The sequence below is a fragment of the Odocoileus virginianus genome, chromosome X, assembly GCF_023699985.2.
Source record: "Odocoileus virginianus isolate 20LAN1187 ecotype Illinois chromosome X, Ovbor_1.2, whole genome shotgun sequence".
Taxonomy (NCBI): Eukaryota; Metazoa; Chordata; class Mammalia; order Artiodactyla; family Cervidae; genus Odocoileus; species Odocoileus virginianus.
Window position 1 is genome coordinate 18,628,696 of NC_069708.1, and position 16,955 is coordinate 18,645,650.

Below are 16,955 nucleotides of genomic sequence, written 5' to 3' on the forward strand. Positions count from 1 at the left end.
TGAATTTCAGAGGTTGCATAAAAATAAGAGAAAAAGAAAGGGCATGAAAAAAATATTTGAGGAGATTATAATCAAAAACTTCTCTAACATAGGGAAGGAAATGCCCAGCCAAGTCCAGGAAGCCCAAAAAGTCTCATACAAAATAAACCCAGAAAGAAACAGGTCAAGACACATTGATCAAATTAACAAAAATTAAACACAAGGAGCAATTACTAAATGAAGCAAGGGAAAACCAACAAATAATATACAAGGGAATCCCCATAAAGTTAACAGATGATTTTTCAGCAGAAACACTGCAGGCAAGAAGGGAATGGCAGGATGTACTTAAAATGATGAAGGGGGGGGGGGGGAACTACAATGAAGACTACTCTACCCAGAAAAGATCTCATTCAGATTTGACAGAGAAATCAAAAGGTTTATAGATAAGAAAAAGATAAGAGAATTAAGCACTACCAAACCAGCTCTATAACAAATGCAAGAGGATCTTCTCTATGAAGTTCTAGAAAGGAAACACAAGAAAAAGAAAAGACCTACAAAAACAAACCCAAATCAATGAAGTAAATGATAATAGGATCACATATACCAATTACCTTAAGTGTAAGTGTATTAAATTATCCAACAAAGATACAGACTGGCCAAATGGATACAAAGCAAGGCCCCTATATGTGCTGTCTACTAGAGACCAACTTCATTTCAGCAGACACAAGCAGACAGACTTAAAGTGAGGGGCGGGACAAAGATATTCCACACAAATGGAAATCAAAAGATAGCAGGAACACCAACATTTATATCAGATAAAATGAACTTTGAAATAAAGACTGTTACAAGAAACAAGGAAGGACATTATATAATGATCAAGGGATCAAGAAGGAGATGTAATGATTTTAAATATTTATGCACCCATCATAGGAGCACCTCAATACATAATGCAAATGCTAACAACTATTAAAGGGTAATGCAATAATAATGAGAGATTTTAGCACCCCATTCACACCAATGGACACGTCATCTGGACAGAAAATTAATAAGGAATCAATCCTTAAATGACACATTGGACAAGATAGAATTAATTGGTATCTATAGGACATTACATATCCAAACAGCAGAATACAATTTTTTTTCTCAAGAGCATGTAGAACATTCTTCAGGATAGATCACATTTTGGGTCAGAAAACAAACATTGGTTAACTTTTAGAAAATTGAAATTGTATTAAGCCTTTTTTCAGATCACAATGCTATAAGATTAGATATCAATTACAGGAAAAGGACTGTAAAACACAAACACATGAAAGCTAAACAATACAGTATTTTATAGGCCAAAAGGTCATTGAGGAAATCAAACAGGAAATAAAAAAAATATAGAAACAAATGAAAATAAAAACATGATAACTCAAAAACTATGGGATGCAGTAAAAACAGTGGCAAGAGAGAAGTTTATAGCAATATAAATTTACCTCAAAAAATGAGAAAAACATGAAATAAACAATTTAACCTGATATCTAAAGCAACTAGAAAAAGAAGAAGAAGAACAACAACAACAACAAAAACCCAAAGTTGGCAGGAAGAAGGAAATAATAACTATAAGAACAGAAATAAATAGAAATAAAACAAACAATAGCAAATATCAATAAAAATAAAAGGTGGTTCTTTGAGAAGATAAACAAAGTTAACAAGCCATAGCCAGTCATCAAGAAAAAAAGGGTGAAGACTCATATCAATAAAGTTAGAAATGAAAAAGGAGAAGTTGCAATAGACACAATAGAAATGCAAAGGATCATAAGAGACTACTATGAGCAACTATATGCCAATAATGGAAAAGAACAAACTTCCAAGACTGAACTGAGAAGAAATAGAAACTATGAACAGGCCAATCACAAGCATTGTAATTGAAACTATGATAAAATATCTTCCAACAAAGAGCCCAGGGCCAGCTGGCTGCACAGGCGAATTCTATCAAACATTTAGAAAAGAGCTAACAACTATCCTGCTCAAACTGTTCCAAAAAAAATTGCAGAAGGAGGAAAACTCCCAAATTCATTCTACAAAGGCATCCTCACCCTGATACTAAAAGCAGACAAAGATATCACAAAAAGAAAATTATAGGCCAATATCACTGATGAACATAGATTTTTAAAATTCTCAACAAAGTTCTAGAAAACAGAATCCAACAACACATAAAAGGAATCACACACTGTGATAAAAAGGGTTTATCCCAGGGATGCGAGGAATCAATATATGCAAATCAATCAATGTGATACATCGTATTAACAAATTGAAAGACAAAATTCATATGATCATTTCAATAGATGAGGGGAAAGCTTTAACAAAATTCAACACCAATTTACAATTAAAAAGCTCTCTGGAAAATCAGTATAGAAGGAACCTACCTCAACATAATAAAGGTTATATATGACACATGGCAAACCTTATTCTCAATGGTGAAAAACTGAAAGCATTTCCTCTAAGAGCAGAAACAAGACAAGGATGCCCACTTTTGCCATTTTTACCCAATAGTTTTGAAAGTCTTAGCCACAATAATCAGAGAAGAAAAAGAAATAAAAGGGATCCATATTGGAAAAGAAGTAAAACTTTCACTCTTTGCAGATGACATGATTCTGTACATAGAAAACCCTAAAATGCCACCCCAAAACTGCTAGAGGTAATCAATGAATTTAGTAAAGTTGCAGGATGTAAAATTAATACACAGAAATTCCTTGCGTTCCTATACACTAATAATGAAAAATCAGAAAGAAACTAAGGAGACAATCCCATTCACCACTGCAACATAAAGAATAAAATATCTTGGAGTAAAACTTCCCTGGTGGTTCAGATGGTAAAGAACCTGCCTGCAATTCAGGAGACCCGGGTTTGATCCCTGGGTCAGCAAGATCCCTTGGAGAAGGAAATGGAAACCCAACCCACTCCAGTATTCTTGCCTAGAGATTTCTATGGACAGAGGAGCCTGGCAGGCTACAGACCACGGGGTCGCAAAGAGTCGGACACGACTGAGTGACTAACACTTTCACTTTCAAAGAGACAAAACAATCTGTACGCAAACAATACAAACAGATGGGGAGATATACCATGTTCTTGGATAGGAAGAATCAATACTGTCAGGATGACTATACTATCCAAAGCAATCTACTAATTCAGTGAAATCCTTATCAAATTACCAATGGTATTTTTCACAGAACTAGAACAAAAAAATTCAAAATTTGTATGAAAACAAAAGACCCCAAGGAGCCAAAGCAATCTTGAGAAAGAAAAACGCAGCTGGAGGAATCAAACTCACTTTCTTTGAAATATTCTACAAAGGTACTGTCATCAAGATAGTATGGTACTGGCACAAAAACAGAAATATGGACCAATGAAACAAAGTAGAAAGTGCAAAGATAAACTCATGCACATATGGGCACCTTATCTTTGACAAAGGGGACAAGAATATACAATGGAGAAAAGACAGCCTCTTCAATAAGTGGTGTTGAGAAAACTGGACAGCCATGTGTAAAAGAATGAAACTAGAACACTTACTAATACCACACACAGAAATAAACTCAAAATGTATTAAAGACAAACTATTAACTGCTCAGTTTCCAACTCTTTGAGACATCATGGACTGTAGTCCACCAGACTCTTCTGTCCATGGAATTCTCCAAGCAAGAATACTGGAGTGAGTTGCCATTCCCTTCTCCATGGGATCTTCTCAACCCAGGGGTTTAACCCACATATCCTGCATTGCTGGCAGATTCTTTACTATCTGAGCCATAAGGGAAGCCCAAACATTTAAATGTAAAACCAAAAATTATGGAAGAAAGCATAGGTAGTACACTCTTTGACATAGATCACAGCAAGATTCTTTCTGACTCACCTCCTAGATTAAGGGAAATAAAACCAGAAATAAACAAATGAGATCTAATAAATCTTAAAAGCTTTTGCACAGCAAAAGAAACTATAAACAAAATTTAATGAGAAAATAATTGCAAACAAAGACATTGACAAAGGATTAACCTTCAAAATATATAAGCAGATCATACAGTTCAATATCAGAAAAACAAACAACCCAATTAAAAAAGGGCAGATGCCCTAAGCAGATGTTTCTGCAAAGAAGATGTACAGATGGCCAGTAAACATATGAAAATGTGCTCAGTATCACTCACTATTAGAGAAACACACATCAAAACTACAATGAGGTATTGCCTCACACCAGAATGGCCATCATAACAAATTCTATATAAAATAAATTTTGGAGAGGATGTGGAGAAAAGGGAACCCTTCTGCACTGTTGGTGGGAATGTAAACTGATACAGCCATTATGGGAAACAGTATGTTTATTCCTTGAAAAAAAAAAAAAAAAAAAACCTTGCAATAAATCTACCAGCACTCCCACGACAGGACATATGCCCTGAGAAAATCACAATGCTAAAAGAAAAACCACAATTGTAAGACACATGTACTAAAAAGCAAACAAACAAACCAAAACCAAGACAAAACACAGAGTTCTAAAAGACACATATATACCAATGTTCATTGCAGCAATATTTACAATATCCAGGACATGGAAGCAGCCTAGATGTCCATTGACAGATAATTGATAAAGAAGTTGTGGTACATATATACAATGGAATGTCAGCCATAAAAATAAGTGAATCTGAGTCAGATGTAGCAAGGTAGATGAACCTAGAGCCTCTTATACAGAGTGAAGTAAGTCAGGAAGAGGAAATCAAATATCACATATTAATGCATATATGTATGGAATCTAGAAAAAAGGTACTGATGAACCTAGTAGAGAACAGACTTTGGATATAGTGGGGGAAGGTGAGGATGGGACTAATTTAGAAAGTAGCATCGACCTATATACACTATCATGTGTAAAATAGTTAGTGGGAAGTTGTCATATAACACACTGAGCCCAGCCTGGTGCTCTTTGATGACCTAGAGGGGAGGGATGGTGGGAAGGGGAGGGATGCTCAAGAATGAGAGGATATATATATATATATATATATATATATATATATATGTTTGTGTGTGTGTGTGTGTGCATTCATGAGTGATTTGTGCTATTGTATGGGAGAAACCAACACAACATTGTAAAGCAATTTACCAATTAAAAAATTAAAAACAAAGCAAACAGAAAAATGTTGCTCAACATAAATGCAAACCAAAATTACAATGAGGTATCACTTCACACAGGTCAGAATGGCTATCATTGAAGAATCTACTAACAATAAATGCTGGATAGGGTATGGGAAAAACGGAAATCTCTTGCACTGTTTGTGTGAATGTAAATTGTTAAAGCTTCTATGGAGAATAGTATGGAGGTTCATTTTAAAACTGAACATATTGCTTCCCTATGATCCAGAAATCCCAGTCCTGGGCATATACATAGAGAAACCCATAATTCAAAAGATACATTCATCTCAATGTTTGTGGGAACACTATTTACAATAGCCAAGACATGGAAACAACCTAAATGTCCATCAACAGAGGAATGGTAGAAAAGATGTAATATACACACACACACACACACACACACACACACAAAATGGAATTTTACTCAATCACAAAAAAGAATGAAATTCGGTCATTTGCAGAGACATTGATGGACCTAGAGATTGTCAAACAGAGTGAAGTAAGTCTGAAAGAGAAAAACAAATATCATATACTAACACATATATGCAGAATCTAGAAAAATGGTATAGATTATCTTTTAGGAAACCAGAAATAGAGACACAAATGTATAGAAAAAATATATTGATACCTGGGGGAAGGGGGTGGGAGGAATTGGGAGACTGCAATTTTTACATATACACTATTGATAATATGTATAAAATAGATAATTGTGAACATATTGTATAACACAGGGAATTCTACTTAATGCACTGTGATAACTGAATGGACAGGAATTCCTGTTTATGTATGGATGACTCATTATGCTGTACAGTAAACTAACACAATATAGTAAAGAAACTATACTCCAATAAATATTAATTTAAAAAAAGATACACCACTGGTCAGTCACTACAAAGGAATTTCTTCATGTTATCCTTTTTATAGTCATACTCACTTCCCCACATCCATCTCTATCCTTTAGTATCAACTAATGTGCTCTCCATTTTGACAATTTTGCCATTAAGAATGTTATATAAAAGATCACACATCATGATCAAGTGTGTTTTATCCCAGGGATGGAAGGATTCTTCAATATTAGCAAATCAATCAATGTGATACACCACATTAACAAATTGAAAGGCAAAAACCATATGATTGTCTCAATAGATTCAGAGAAAATATTTGACAAAATTAAACATCCATTTATGATAAAAAAAAATACCCTCCAGAAAGCAGGCATAAGAGGAACATACTTCAATAGAATAAAAGCCATATATGATAAACCCACAACAAACATTATCCTCAATGGTGAAAATTTGAAAGCATGTCCCCTAAAGTCAGGAACAAGACAATGGTGCCCACTCTCACCACTACTATTCAACATAGTTTTGGAAGTTTGAGCCACAGCAATCAGACAAGAAAAAGAAATAAAAGGAATCCAGATTGGAAAAGAAGAAGTAAAACTTTCACTGTTTGCAGACGACATGATCCTCTACATAGAAAACTATAAAGACACTACCAGAAAATTACTGGAGTTAATCAATGAATATAGTAAAGTTGCAGGATATAAAATTAATACACAGAAACCCCTTGCATTCCTATACACTACCAATGAGAAAACAGAAAGAGAAATTAAGGAAACAATTCCATTTACCATTGTGATGAAAGAATAAAATAGGAATACATCTACCTAAAGAAACAAAAGACCTATATATAGAAAACTATGAAACACTGATGAAAGAAATCAAAGATGACACACATAGATGGAGAAATATACCATGTTCATGGATTGGAAGAATCAATATAGTGAAAGTATCAATATAGTGAAAATGAGTATACTACCCAAAGCAATCTATAGATTCAATGCAATCCCTATCAAGCTACCAATGGTATTTTTCAGAGAACTAGAATAAAAAATTTCACAATTTATATGGAAATATAAAAAGCCTCTAATAGTCAAAGCAATCTTGAGAAAGAAGAATGGAACTGGAGGAATCAACCTGCCTGACTTCAGGCTCTACTACAAAGCTACAGTCATCAAGACAGTATGGTACTGGCACAAAGACAGAAATATAGATCAATGGAACAAAATAGAAAGCTCAGAGATAAATCCACGCACTTATGGACACCTTATCTTTGACAATGGAGGCAAGAATTTACAATCATGAAAAGACAATCTCTTTAACAAGTGGTGCTGGGAAAATTGGTCAACCACTTGTAAAAGACTGAAACTTTTTACACTTTCTAACACCACACACAAAATAAACTCAAATGGATTAAAGATCTAAATGTAAGACCGGAAGCTATAAAAATCCTAGAGGAAAACATAGGCAAAACACTCTGACATAAATCACAGCAGGATCCTCTATGACCCACCTCCCAGAGTAATGGAAATAAAAGCAAAAATAAACAAATGGGATCTAATTAAACTTAAAAAGATTTACACAACGAAGGAAACTCTAAGCAAGGTGAAAAAACAGCCTTTAGAATGGGAGAATATAATAACAAACAAAGCAACGGACAAAGAATTAATCTCAAAAATATACAAGCAGCTCATGCAGCTCAATACCAGGAAAATAAACAGCCCAATAAAAAAATGGGCCCAAGGAGTAAGTAGACATTTCTCCAAAGAAGACATACAAATGGCTAACAAATACATGAAAAGATGCTCAATATCACTCATTATCAGAGAAGTGCAAATCAAGATCATAATGAGGTACCATCTCATGCTGTTCAGAATGGCTGCTATCCAAAAATCTACAAGCAATCAATGCTGGAGAGGGTGGGGAGAAAAAGGAACCCTCTTACACTGTTGCTGGGAATGCAAAGTAGTACAGCTACTATGGAGAACAGTGTGGAGATTCCTTAAAAAACTGGAAATAGAACTGCCATATGACCCAGCAATCCCACTGCTGGGCATACACACTGAGGAAACCAGAATTGAAAGGACACGTGTACCCCATTCATCACAGCAGTGTTTACAATAGCCAGGACATGGAAGCAACCTAGATGTCCATCAGCAGATGAATGGATAAGAAAGCAGTGGTACATATACACAATGGAATATTACTCAGCTATTAAAAAGAATGCATCTGAATCAGTTCTAATGAGATGGATGAAATTGGAGCCTATTATGCAGAATGAAGTAAGTCAGAAAGAAAAACACCAACACAGCATATTAATGCATATATATGGAATTTAGAAAGATGGTAACGATGACCCTATATGCCAGGAAGCAAAAGAAACACAGATGCAAAGAATGGACTTTTGGACTCTATGGGAGAAGGTGAGGGAGGCATGATTTGAGAGAATAGCATTGAAACATGTATATGTGAAATAGATCACCAATCCAAGTTTGATGCATGAAACAGGGCACTCAAAGCTGGTGGACTGGGACAATCCTGAGGGATGGGATGGGGAGGTAGGTAGGAGGAGGTTTTAGAAAGTGGTACACATGTACACCCAAGGCTGATTCATGTCAATGTATGGCAAAACCCACTACAGTATTGTAAAGTAATTACACTCCAATTAAAATAAATAAATTTAAAAAATGTTATCTAAATGTGCTTATATACTATATAGCATTTTTAAATTAAACTTCATAATTTTTTTATATAATTACAGTTTCACATGCAGGTGTAAGAAATGATAAGAGTCCCAATTCACCCTTCACCCAGTTTCTCCAGTGGTAATACCTTTCAAAACTGGGGTGCTGTATCACAATCAGAATTTTGACATTAATACAGTCTAGATACACAGCATCTCCCTCATCACAAAGAACCTTCCTGTTTGTTGCTTTTTTATTTTGTAGTCACATCACTTCCTTGTTTCCTCCACAACCCCCTTTCCTCCACTGGCATTACTAACCTGTTTGTAATTTTTATTAATTTATAATTTTTGTGATGTTTTGTAAATGTAATCACAGTGAATATTAATTTTTTGAATTGAATTTTTTTCCTCAACATAATTCCATGGATATTCATCTAAGTTGCTGCATTCACCAAAATCTTGTTTCCTTGCATTTTCATGATTACGTGGTACATATATATACACACACTGCAGTTTGTTTAAACTATTCGCCTCTTAAAAGGCAACTAGGTACTTTCAAAGTTGGAATTATTAAGAGATAACAATTCATTGATAAAGAGGTATGTATTAACCCCTCTGGCAAGTCACACAAATGAATGGAAACTACTCTCACCACAGTCACCTCCGAGCTGGTGAGTGAGGGATGGTAGGTGAGTAAGTTAAAGTGCCACAACACTCTTACTGAAATTTAGCAGTTTCTATCACTGGTAAGCATTTTTGCAAAGCTTTGAGCATATTCTAGGACTCTAAAAATTTTATTCTGATTGATATTTCTGGCATATTTATTTTTTAATGCCTTAATGAGCAGATGGAGTTTTAGATACCCCTACACCACCATTTTCAATATTACTCCTCTTTCTTGTGTCTTTTTATATTTTGCTAATTGTTTACTATTTCTATGAGTTTTTAACTTTTGCATTTGGAGAGATTTTTATGTACTCTGTATACTAGTCCTTTGTTAGATATATGGTTTACAAAATTCTCCCGATTTGTAACTTCTCTTTTCATCCTCATAACTGGGTCTTTCACAGAACAAAATTTTTTATTTTGAGGTCCACTTTTTCAGTTTTTCCTTTTAAGAATTGTGTGTTTGGAGTCTTATGTAAGAAATTTTCACAAAATTTAGTTAGTAACTTTGTTACTACTAACTTAGTAACTATGTTAGTAACTTTGTTCTAAGTAAGATTTTACCTTACTTAAAAATATTTTATATTTTTGCATTCATACATAATTCTATGATCCACTTGATTGTTACATTTTGAATAAGGCAAAGTTTTTGTTCATTTTCTTGCCTGTGGCTATTTACCTGTAACACCTTAAGTTGAGGAAAAAAATGTCCATAACAAGTTGCTTTTTTGCACCTTTGCAAAATCAGGTCGGCATGTCTCATCTTTTGGTTGGTGTGTTTCATTCACCCTTGTGTTTATTCATCCTTAGTACCCCCAGTGTCTTAATTGCTGCAGCTATAGAATAATCCTATCATTTATAAGAATGGTTCCTTACACTTTGTTTTTTCAAAATTGTTTTACATATGTTGCATTTATTTTTTTTCCATTTATTTTTATTAGTTGGAGGCTAATTACTTTACATCATTACTGTAGTTTTTGTTATACATTGAAATGAATTAGCCATGGATTTACATGTATTCCCCATCCCAGTCCCCCCTCCCACCTCCCTCTCCACCCGATCCCTCTGGGTCTTCCCAGTGCACCATGCCCGAGCACTTGTCTCATGCACCCAACCTGGGCTGGTTATCTGTTTCACCCTAGATAATATACATGTTTCAATGCTGTTCTCTTGAGACATCCCACCCTCGCCTTCTCCCAGAGTCCACAAGTCTGTTCTATACATCTGAGTCTCTTTTTCTGTTTTGCATATAGAGTTATCGTTACCATCTTTCTAAAGTCCATATATATGTGTTAGTATACTGTAATGGTCTTTATCTTTCTGGCTTACTTCGCTCTGTATAATGGGCTCCAGTTTCATCCATCTCATTAGAACTGATTCAAATGAATTCTTTTTAATGGCTGAGTAATTTTAGAAATAAAAGCAAAAATAAACAAATGAGACCTAATGAAACTTAAAAGCTTTTGCACAACAAAGGAAACTATAAGCAAGGTGAAAAGACAGCCCTCAGATTGGGAGAAAATAATAGCAAACAAAGCAACAGACAAAGGATTAATCTCAAAAATATACAAGCAACTCCTCCAGCTCAACTCCAGAAAAATAAGTGACCCAATCAAAAAATGGGCCAAAGAACTCAACAGACATTTCTCCAAGGAAGACATACAGATGGCTAACAAACACATGAAAAGATGCTAAACATCACTCATTATCAGAGAAATGCAAATCAAAACCACAATGAGGTACCATTATACGCCAGTCAGGATGGCTGCTATCCAAAAGTCTGTATATACTTTAGAACAAACTTTTCTATATCTACAATAATTTTGACTGGAATTTTGGTAGAAACTTAAATATATAGACCAACTTGGAAAATATTAACTTTATTATAATGACCTTGACCACAGTATGTATCTCTATTTATTTATATGTTCTTTATTTTATTTCATGGGTATTTTGTAGTTCTCAGCTTATATATTCTATACATAAATTGTTAAAATCATACCTAATATTTTATTTTTGGTATATTTTATGATATATTTTCAACTTTAATCTAGTTTTAATTTCCACATATGTAAACAAAAATATGACATTTTTGTGTGTTAATCATATCTTGCTGATTATCTTAATATTGGATCTAACAATTGTTGAGAGAGGGGTTTTGAGGTCACTGACGATACTTTTGGAATTGTTTCTTTCCATAAGTTCCATCAGTCTTTACATGCTGTAATATAAAGCTCTGCTGTTTGGTACATATACATTTAACACAACTTTGTCTTCATGGTTGACTGCTCATTTTATCACTATGTAAAGCTTCCCTTTGTTCCCATTACTGTCCTTTGCTCTGAAGCCTGCTTAATTAATATTAATATAGGCATCCTTGCTTTTTAAGAAGATTTTATTTTTAGAGTAGTTTTTAGAGAGCTTATAATGAAATTGAGAAGTAAGTATAGAGATATCCCACCTACAACTACACATACAGAGGTATCCCCATTATCACAATACACACTGAAATGGTACATTTTTGTTTTTTTACCAAAGTTAAACCTACAAATAACAGCTGACACATTATAATCACCAATTGCCCATAGTTTCCCTAAGGGTTCGCTTGGTTTGGACAAATAGAGTATTGTCACTGCCTTAAAAGTATTCTATTCTCCATCTATTTATTCTGGAAAACACTGCTATTTATACTGCCTCCATAGTTTTATCTTTTCCAAAATGTTATATAGGTAGAATCATATAGTATGTAATCTTCTCAGATTGGCTTATTTCTCTTAATCATCCATATTTAAAGTTCTTCCATAACTTTAATAACTTAAAAGCTTATTTATTTTTATTGCTGACCAATTTTCTACTGTTAAGATATACCACAGTTTACTCATCCATTCACCTACTAAAGGAGATCTTGATTGCTTCCAAGTTTTGGCAATTAGAAATAAAGCTGTTATAAATGTTATGTTCCAGTGTTAATATGGACATGTTTTAAACTCCTTTGAGTGAATACCAAGGAATGTGATTAATAGATCACATAGTAAAATAATTTTTAATTTTGTAATAAATGGCCAAGTATGACTATATCATTATACAAATTATATCATCCAAAGTGACTATATCATTATACTTATACTTGACAATATTTGGTGTTGCCGTTGTTCCAGATTTTAGTCAATCTAAAAAGTGTGTAGTGGCATCATATTTTTTTTTAATTTCCATTTTCCTGGTGACATACAATGTGTAGCATCTTTTTGTATGCTTATATGCTCTCTGTATATCATCCTTAGTCAGCTGTTAACATTATTGGTCTATTTTTAATCAAGGCGTTTGTTTTCTTATTGTTTGGTTTTAAGTATTCTTTGTGTATTTTGGATAACTGTCTTTTATAAAATGTGTCTTTTGCTAATGTTCTTACTTAATTTGTGTCTTATTCTCTAGTATCCTGGATAGTGTCACTTGTAGAGCAGAGGATTTTAATTTTAACAAGGTCCAGTTTGTCAATTATTTTATCTATCATGTTTGATATAGTATCCAAAAGGGCATCAGTACATGATCACTTAGGTTTTCTCATACTATCTTCTTTTTTAAATTTTTTCCCATTTATTTATATTAGTTGGAGGCTAATTACTTTACGATGTTGTAGTGATTTTTGCATACACTGATATGAATCAGCCATGGATTTACATGTGTTCCCCATCCTGAAGCCCCCTCCCACCTCCCTCCCCATCCCATACCTTTGGGTCATACTATCTTTTTTTTTTTTTTCTTCCATTTATTTTTATTTGTTGGCGGCTAATTACTTTACAACATTGCAGTGGTTCTTGTCATACATTGAAATGAATTAGCCATGGATTTACATGTATTCCCCATCCCGGTCCCCCCTCCCACCTCCCTCTCCACCCCATCCCTCTGGGTCTTCCCAGTGCACCAGGCCTGAGCACTTGCCTCATGCATCCAACCTGGGCTGGTGATCTGTGTCACCCTAGATATACATGTTTCGATGCTGTTCTCTTGAAACATCCCGCCCTCGCCTTCTCCCACAGAGTCCACAAGTCTGTTCTATACATCTGAGTCTCTTTTTCTTTTTTTGCATATAAGGTTATCGTTACCATCTTTCTAAATTCCATATATATGTGTTAGTATACTGTAATGGTCTTTATCTTTCTGGCTTACTTTGCTCTGTATAATGGGTTCCAGTTTCACCCATCTCATTAGAACTGATTCAAATGAATTCTTTTTGATGGCTGAGTAATATTCCATTGTGTATATGTACCACAGCTTCCTCATCCATTCGTCTGCTGATGGGCATCTAGGTTGCTTCCATGACCTGGCTATTATAAACAGTGCTGCGATGAACATTGGGGTGCATGTGTCTCTTTCGGATCTGGTTTCCTCAGTGTGTATGCCTAGAAGTGGTATTGCTGGGTCATATGGCAGATCTATTTCCAGCTTTTTAAGAAATCTCCACACTGTTTTCCATAGTGGCTGTACTAATTTGCATTCCCACCAACAGTGTAAGAGGGTTCCCTTTTCTCCCCACCCTCTCCAGCATTTATTGCTTGTAGACTTTTGGATAGCAGCCATCCTGACTGGCGTATAATGGTACCTCATTGTGGTTTTGATTTGCATTTCTCTGATAATGAGTGATGTTGAGCATCTTTTCATGTGTTTTTTTGCCATCCGTATGTCTTCCTTGGAGAAATGTCTGTTTAGTTCTTTGGCCCATTTTTTGATTGGGTCATTTATTTTTCTGGAGTTGAGCTGGAGGAGTTGCTTGTATATTTTTGAGATTAATCCTTTGTCTGTTGCTTCATTTGCTATTATTTTCTCCCAATCTGAGGACTGTCTTTTCACCTTACTTATAGTATCCTTTGTTGTGCAAAAGCTTTTAAGTTTCATTAGGTCCCATTTGTTTATTTTTGCTTTTGTTTCTAAAATTCTGGGATGTGGGTCATAAAGGATCCTGCTGTGATTTATGTCGGAGAGTGTTTTGCCTATGTTCTCCTCTAGGAGTTTTATAGTTTCTGGTCTTACATTTAGATCTTTAATCCATTTTGAGTTTATTTTTGTGTATGGTGTTAGAAAGTGTTCTAGTTTCATTCTTTTACAGGTGGTTGTGGGTCATACTATCTTCTAAGAATTTTATAACTTGTATTTCACACTTGTTTACAATTTATTTTAATTTTTTGAAATCATAATGTCTGTTTCTAGATTCTTTCTTTCTTTCTTGTTTGCATGTGTATATCTAGTTGTTCCAGTGCTGTTATAATTATTTTTTCTCCTTTATATCACCTCTGCTCCTTTGTCGAAAATAAGTTGACCATAAGTATGGTGTCTATTTCTGGGCTTTCTACTTTGTTCCTCAGGTTTTTTTGTCTATTTTTCCCCAATACCATATTGTCATATGTATTTTGCTTTAAGTCATGACTTCCTTGAAATCATGAATGTCAGCCCTCTAACTTTTCCTTTAATGTGGTGTTGGCTATTATGTGTCTTTTACCTTTCTGTATAACTTTAGATTCAGCTTATCAAAATTCATTAAGTAATTTGCTGAGATTTGGATTAGGGATAGACTGCATATGTAAGGCGAGTTGAAAGGAAATAACATACTGGTAATATTGTCTTCCTATCCATGAACATGGAATATCTCTTCATTTGTTTGGTTCTTTTAAAATTTTCTTTGTCAGAATTTTGTAGTTTTTCTCATACAGATCTTGTATATATTTTGTTAGATTTATACTTCAGTATTTCATTTTCATATGTATTAATATAAATGGTATTTTATGTTAGTTTCAAATTCTGCTTGTTTATTATTGATATATAGGAAAGCACTTTAATTTTGTATAATAACCTTATATCCTGCAAGCTTTCTGTAACCACTTATTATTTCCTGTCTCTTTTGTATATTCTTATAGATGAACTTATCTTCAGTGAACACAATTTTTGTCTTGCTTTCCAATATGTATAATGTTTATTTCCTTTTCTTCCCTTATTTCATTACTAAGGTTATACAGTATAGTATTAAAAAAATAGTAAGGGGACATCCTTGCCTTGTATGTGATCTTAGTGGGAAAGCTCCCAGTTTCTCACCATTAAGTGTAATGTTATTTGTACAGTTTTTGTAGTCTTTATCAATCTGTGAAAGATCTTAGAGTTTTATCATAAATGGGTATGGAATTTGCTAAAATGTTTTTTCTTCTTCTATTGATGCAGGTGATACCACCCTAATGACAGAAAGTGAAGAGGGACTAAAGAGCCTCTTGATGAAGGTGAAAGAGAAGAATAAAAAAGCTTTCATAAAACTCAGCATTCAAAAAACTAAGATCATGGCATCTGGTCCCAACACTTCATGGCAAAAAGATGGGAAAAAATGGAAACTGTGGCAGGTTTTATTTTCTTGGGCTACAAAATCACTGTGGATAATTACTGCAGTTAGAAATTAAAAGAGGCTTGCTGCTTGGAAGAGAAGCTGTGACAAACCTAGACAACATATTAAAAAGCAGAGACATCACTTTGCTGACAAAAGTCCATAGAGTCAAAGCTATGATATTTCCAGTAGTTATGTATGGATGTGAGTGTTGGACCATAAAGAAGGCCGAGGGCTGAAGAATTGGCGCTTTTGAGCTGTGGTGCTGGAGATGCTTGAGAATCCCTTGGACTGCAGGAGATCAAACCAGTGAACTCTAAAGGAAATCAACACCGAATATTCATTAGAAGGACTGATGTTGAAGCTCCAACACTTTGGGCACATGATGCAAAGAGCTGCCTCATTGGAAAAGACCCTGATGCTGGGAAAGATTGAGGGCAGGAAGAGAAGGGGGCAACAGAGAATGAGCTAGTTGAATGGTGTCACCAAATTAACCTGGCATGCTGCAGTCGGTGGAGTTGCATAGAGTCGGACAGGATTTAGCGACTGAATAACATTGATATGATCATATGATTGTTCTTCAGTCTGTTGATATGATAGATTGCATTAATTGATTTTATATAGAATGTTGAACCAGCTTTGCACACCAGGGACAAATATCATTCAGTCTCGGTGTGTAATTCTTTTTAGACTCTTTTGGATATGGCTGACTAATATTTTGTTGAGGATTTCATGTTCATTAAAAATATCAGGTTTTAGTTTTCTTGTTTGTAATATCTTTGTCTGATTTTGGAGTTAATATAATGCCATCTTCATAGAATGAGTAAAAAATGTATTTCCTCAACTTCTATACTCTGAAAGAAATTTAAGAGACTTAGTATAATGTTTTTCTTACATGTTTGGTAGAATTTACCAGTGAATCTGTCTGGAACAGGTGCCTTCTATATTCAAAATGTATTGGTTATTTATTTCATTTTTAATAAATATAAGCCTATTCAGATTGATTATTCCTCTGTGAATTTTAGTAAATTATATAGTTTAAAGTATTGATCTGCTTTCATCTAAGTTATTGTATTTGTGAACATAAATTTTTCATACTTTGTAATCTTATAATTCTCATACCTTTTGTATTTATGCCCTCTTTCATTTCTAACACTAATAATTTGTGTTCTAGCTTCTTTTCTTAGTTGACCTGACCAGATACTTATTGATTTTATTGACCTTTTTAAAATCCAAGCTTTTTATTACTATTATTATATCTATTGATTAC

The 16,955-nt window shown here is 34.3% G+C and overlaps 1 protein-coding gene across 1 annotated transcript in view; it reads left to right on the forward strand.

Moving 5' to 3' along the window:
* LOC110139862 (zinc finger X-linked protein ZXDB-like) overlaps window positions 1-16,692 on the forward strand; it is a 94,120-nt gene extending 77,428 nt beyond the window's left edge. The window contains exon 3 of the mRNA XM_070461940.1: window positions 15,532-16,692. The gene's annotated coding sequence lies outside the window, so the exon portion shown is untranslated. The remainder of the gene's footprint in view (window positions 1-15,531) is intronic.
* Window positions 16,693-16,955: the final 263 nt, after the last annotated feature.